This window comes from Oncorhynchus masou, chromosome 13 (assembly GCF_036934945.1).
Source record: "Oncorhynchus masou masou isolate Uvic2021 chromosome 13, UVic_Omas_1.1, whole genome shotgun sequence".
NCBI classification, from domain to species: domain Eukaryota; kingdom Metazoa; phylum Chordata; class Actinopteri; order Salmoniformes; family Salmonidae; genus Oncorhynchus; species Oncorhynchus masou.
Window position 1 is genome coordinate 41,312,253 of NC_088224.1, and position 6,000 is coordinate 41,318,252.

Consider the following 6,000-nt stretch of genomic DNA (forward strand, 5'->3'; position numbering starts at 1 on the left):
TCATTATACCCTCATGTAGGCCTAATTTGCCTAATAGCCAAATAAAGTGCAGAGCATGCAACTCGTCATACCAACATAATAGAACATTTAATTCATCCTTCATTCAGTCCAGTCAGTTGAAATAGGAACTAAATCAATGAGAATAGAACAGTCTTATCCATTTGTTTATTGAAATTCATGTGTATTCAAAATTATCTACATTCCCCAAAGTTCATTAGCTTATCACTTTAATAATTCAATGTTTAATGTAGGCCTAACCCCCCCCCCCAAAAAAAATAGGCCTTCAACTTGTAGGTGTCACGTCCGTCGGAACGAGGAGACCGCAGCATGATTGGAATACATTCTTCTTTTATTAAAATGCAGAACACTTAAACAAACTAACAAAAACAACCGTGACACTATAAACAACTAGTGCTGACATGCAATAACCCACAAAACCAAAATGGAAATGGCAACCTAAATAGGATCCCCAATCAGAGACAACGATAAACAGCTGTCTCTGATTGGGAACCAATTCAGGCCACCATAGACCTACATATAAACACAAATACCACCCTCGTCACACCCTGACCTAACCAAAATAATAAAGAAAACAAAGATAACTAGGGTCAGGGTGTGATAGTAGGCATTGTACTGGTGTCTTGCAGAATCATTTTAGAATTCTATTTGTGTTTTATAACTGTTTTTATTATAGGGCTCCCCTTAAACAGAGACCCTATCTCACAAGCCTCTAAATATCGCCTCAAAATAAGTGTTCAACAAAATAGTTGAAGAAGCATGTGCAATGGCTGATAGGGAAAACAGATCTGGCAATAAGAATAGGCTATAGATAGTCTAGACCATGTGGGACTCCTTGGCTATTTCGCTCAGGACAGGTTATAGCCAAGGCTTAATCAATATATTTTTTGTCTCTTTTATTGAAATGGATATAGCCTCTGTGTGATAACGTTGTGCAACGCAAATGGCTATAACAAGCCTACATACAGAGTGGAATTCACTAGTCAAAATGCCTAATTCAAGGTCTACAGTCCATGTTCCCAAATACTGGAAAAAGTGTGATCACCACAATAGACCACGCGGCTATAAAAATGAATAAGGAAATTGTATTACCATTAAATAACACACAACTGCATTGCATACGATCCTAATAATTTACGTATGGATTTTCTTTCGATGAAGTGAATAGCTTTGATTTTTGGAGCAGGGCACTGGTAAAACGTGTTATCTCTGGCGTCTCGCTGGACATTGATAGTCAATATCTTAGGCTAAAAATTCCAGGAGTAGTTCATGCACGTCACTTGACCCGTATGGAGAATGGGAAAAGCAGCATAGTGTATCTGTATTATTGATGTTTGACGAGTATTTACCACCCTATGGAAAGTTGGGATATATAAGATACGCTGGAAGAGCGTTTGTGCAAAACCTGATGCAATGCAAAAAGTGAAAAAGGTTTGATGAAAGAGGTTGAGGTGTCAAGGATCAGGGCTGTACAGCAAATCTCCTACTGTATGTGGAGGCGGTGAAGAGCGTTGAAGGGGCAAGTGGCCACAATTCTGAAGAAGATATGGGGGTGGATGCACCACAACCAGTTGCAAATGTTATACGTCAATCAAGTGACTTGGATACACTTATTGTGAAAAAGGTGGATTTTGTAGCATGTATATGTAACCAATGTGAAATGGCTAGCTAGTTAGAGGGGTGTGCGCTAATAGCGTTTCAATTGAGAGGCCTTGAAGTAGTTGTTCCCCTTGCTCTGCAAGGGCTGCAGCTTTTGTGGAGCGATGGGTAATGATACTTCGAGGGTGGCTGTTGTCGATGTGTGCGGAATGTCCCTGGGGCGAGGAGAGGGACGGAAGCAAAACTGTACATTGCCGTTGGCTGTTTTGGCTTCCAGCGCAAATTCGCTCTGTAAACTGAACATGTAAGGTCCTTGGAATAAGGAGTAACGTTAGGCACCTTTGGTCCAATATTGGGCTTGGTTCAAGGGAGAGTAGGAGCCTTAGGCCAATACAGAGATTTGAGTTTGTGCTTCAGTAAGGTTGGATTCTTAGCGTTCAATGTCAAGGTCATCAACTGTACTTCAGAAATGGATCATATATCACAGAAAACAGATTTTGTGGTGGCACCTGCAGAGAAGTACTTGGTTGTATGAGGTTTTATTGTAGAAGAGTTACAAGGTGTGTTTGTTGAACTAAATAGTCCCGTCCTCCCATGCCTTCAGGCTGGTGTAGGATCAGTTAGGGTCAAAGGAAAGGAAAGGGATGGTGTTTTTTTTAAATGAAACTGTGGTATATTGGTGTAGTGTCAGTTGGTGGGGCCATTTTTTGTCCTTGATAAGAGGCTATCCGTAATTTCGATTAAGACATTAAGGACAGTCAACATAACTATTTCTTCTGCACTTTTGAAATGTACAGCGACAGAATTCAGAACATGGGCCATTCTTACAGTATTCTCCCTGTACACCAAGTCAGAACCATAGGATAAATAAAGGGGGCATACAAGCAGAAAATGAAAGCCCTTATAATATTCAATGATTACATTTCTCTAAAACAGGCTTTAGGCTACATGTGCATCACCAAGTCAGAACAGTAGGCTAAGTTATGAGGGGGAAAGGGACCAAATTATTAGGGTAGGGCACATGGGCTACTTACAGCTTGCAACACAACATACACTTAATATTACTTTCTTAGCTACCGTATACATACCTCACTGACATACTACATCATTTATGCAGCTGCATACAATATATTTTTGAACTCACCTTGATGTGCTGTGCTCACTTGAACAGGAAGGTGGCGCAGCGGGCCTTGTGGGCAAATTTTGTCATCAAACGTCATCAAAGTCTGGCATTCTCTGGATTAATGGTGCTTTCAAGACCACTAGGAACTCTGAAAAAAACAGGGTTGAATCATGACGTCAGTGATCTTCAGATCGGCGCTCTAGAAAGAGGTCAAAGTTCGCAGCTTGGAATTCCGAGTTGGATAACTGTTCAAAATGTATTTTCCCAGTTCCCAGTTGTCTTGAACTGAAGTCTGAGGTTTGCCAGTTACGAGTTTCCAGTTGTTTTGAACTCGGCAGAAGTCATGCTGGATTGACAGCATGGCCAATGTATTCAACCTTTTCTGACTCATGGCATGTGAATGTTTATCCGTTTAAGCTCGAAGAGAAGACCCTTAAACCCAGACTTGGACCACACACTAACTTCACTAAATAGCAGGATAGTGATTTATTTGACATCCTTGCAGTTAGCCTTTGATTCCTTCCAAACCACTCATAGTTGAATTTACAACTTGTTGTGTAATGTTTATGTCCAATGGCAGATGAGCATCGATATGTTTGATCTATAATTGCTCTTCATATGACAAGGATAGAAAAGGATTTTCCAGTAGATTGTCGATGTGATACATGATGATGACTGCTTCGAACCAGGTACTGGAATAAGAGGCAGATACTGTATGTGTCGGGTGCAATCGCCATGGTACTGAAGAACAAACTTGTAGATTTATTGTCAGTAAAAAACCCATTGTAAAAAGGTCATGCTATCTGGGATCTCCCCTATATTAACCCTACATGTTTTATTTAAACCTCAATGGTGTAGGGATGTCGCAAGATACTGCACAGCACGGACCAATGTAAAAACGAATCCAAAGCAGTTGCCGTGTTCGAGAGGATCAAAAATTAAAAACAGTAATGTATCATGGGTACATTGTAACTGACTGACTACAAATAATACTAACTACAAATAATAATGAGTAGTTATTTATAGATTAGTCAATCGGCAGTTGCCTGCACCGTCGGCTGCAATGTCGAACAAGCCCAGTATTACCAGAGGAAAAGGCAAACAGATTACTGGGCCCAAAATCAGTTTTCTTCAGCAGGTGGTATTTTTTCCGCTCACCAAGCAGTTTTTTATGGAGGTCAATGAGAGTGTCGACTTTGGTAAACATCAAATGTAATTTTCTACGTGTGGTTTATTTGATCGACTAGACGTTCCGTAATGCTTCGGTGTAACGATATAAGTAGGACACATCCCAGTAACTTTTGAGAAAGACACTTTATATCGTGCAAGTCGTTCACACGAGTATCTGTCCTCATTGGCTAGAATGGTCCCTCCCACCTGATCTGGCCTCCTCCTGATTGCCTTCCTTTTTTTGTAGACATTTATTTTCATTGTTAGAGCGGCAACTTGAATATCTGGTCAGTATAATGGATAATCTATGGTAGTACAAAGTAAATTACCTGAGGGAGGGGAGTAATGAGCACAAGACATATCGTCATTGAGAGGCGCACACAACTGTACACAAAACGTGTGAAATATTATTAGAAAAAAGCGTATTTTTGTCATTGACAGTGGTGGAAGAGTACCCAATTGTCATACTTGCGTAAAAGCAAAGATACCTTAATAGAAAATGACTCAAGTAAAAGTGCAAGCCCCCCAGTAAAATATTACTTGAGTAAAAGTATTTGGTTTTAAAAATATATAACTATCAAAAGTAAATGTAATTGCTAAAATATACTTTAGTATCAAAAGTAAAACTATAAATAATTTCAAATTCCTTATATTAAGCAATCCAGACGGCAACACTTGCCATTTTCTTGTCCTTCTAAGCATTCAAAATGTAACGAGTACTTTTGGGTGCCAGGGAAAATGTATGGAGTAATCAGTACATACATTTCTTTAGGAATGTAGTGTAGTAAAAGTTGTCAAAAAATGCATATGCATTGTTCTAAAACCATGTATGATCCAATCCAATGGTTGAAGAAACAGTCAATTGTTTTATTACTTACCTAATTATAATGTATGATGGCCAAAGCAAATGTTATTTGTCACATGCGCCGAATACAATTGGTGTAGACTTAACCATGAAATGCTTGCTTATGAGCCATTCCCAAGAATGCAGAGTAAAAAAGGTATTATACATTAAAAAAAAATAGTAATGGGCAATTCGAAATTTACTAAGGGGGGGGGCTGCAATTCGAAATTTACAAAGGGCTGGTCCACAAGGTGTAATACATGTATTTTTCACATGACCCTGTAAAACAATGCGCACCCTTCCCCTTCAGAAAATGAACTGCAAAATAATAATTAAAAATAACAGCTATAGAAGCCCATTGTTTATAAACGTAGATATCGACTTTACCACTTCAGCATAGTTTCAGAACCCAAGGCTTGCACCGAGGGTCAGGATACAGATGAGTGTGTGACGGTAGGAGTGACATTTTTGGAAAAAGTGGACCCTTGCCTTTTGGCTGATACATTGTTTTCAGGGTGGGTGAAAACAGAGTAAGTAGGGTGCTGTGGAATCGGTGGTAACCAGAAGTGGTTTGGTGCTTAAATGTTTGTGTTTCTGCTGGTCAGAGGGAGCAGGCGCTCGGCGTTAAACGAGTGGGGACAAGATATGTGAATTGTTTTGCTTTCAGGAAAAGGGCGCCATTAAAAGGAGTGATTACTGGGGTAGCGGTAAATGTGAAAGTTGACCAAATGAAGGGGAAGATTCCAAGTGTTTGTAATGCTCAGCGTTTGGCATGAGTGGTAAAAACAGAAGAGTCGTTGTCTGTTATTTTGAGTTTGATGTTGAGTCTTTTCCCAACAAAGTGATTGTAGGATATACATTATCCCGTACAAGCTTTTGTGCTGAATACATTACATTGATACAGGTGTCAAGCTTATGGGCATGTGACATCAGTGTGTAGGAGGGAGGTTCCTACGTGTGAGAAGTGTGCAAAAGGGCATGAGACAAAGGAATGTGTAGCATTGGGGAAAGTAGTGGTGGTATGTGTTCATTGTAGGGGTACCCATGTGGCTGGAGATCAGAAATGTCAGGTGTGAGAGAGGCAGGTTGTTTCCAGAGTTAGAGTAATGCAGAAGTTGTATGCTGAGGCAGTGATGAAAGTAGAGGAAGATGGGTCAATGGGGAGGGACCCTGAGAGAAGTGGTGTGAGTAGTAGATCTGTACCAGTTGTGAGGGCATTTTCTGTTAAACCTTACTAATGCTTGTG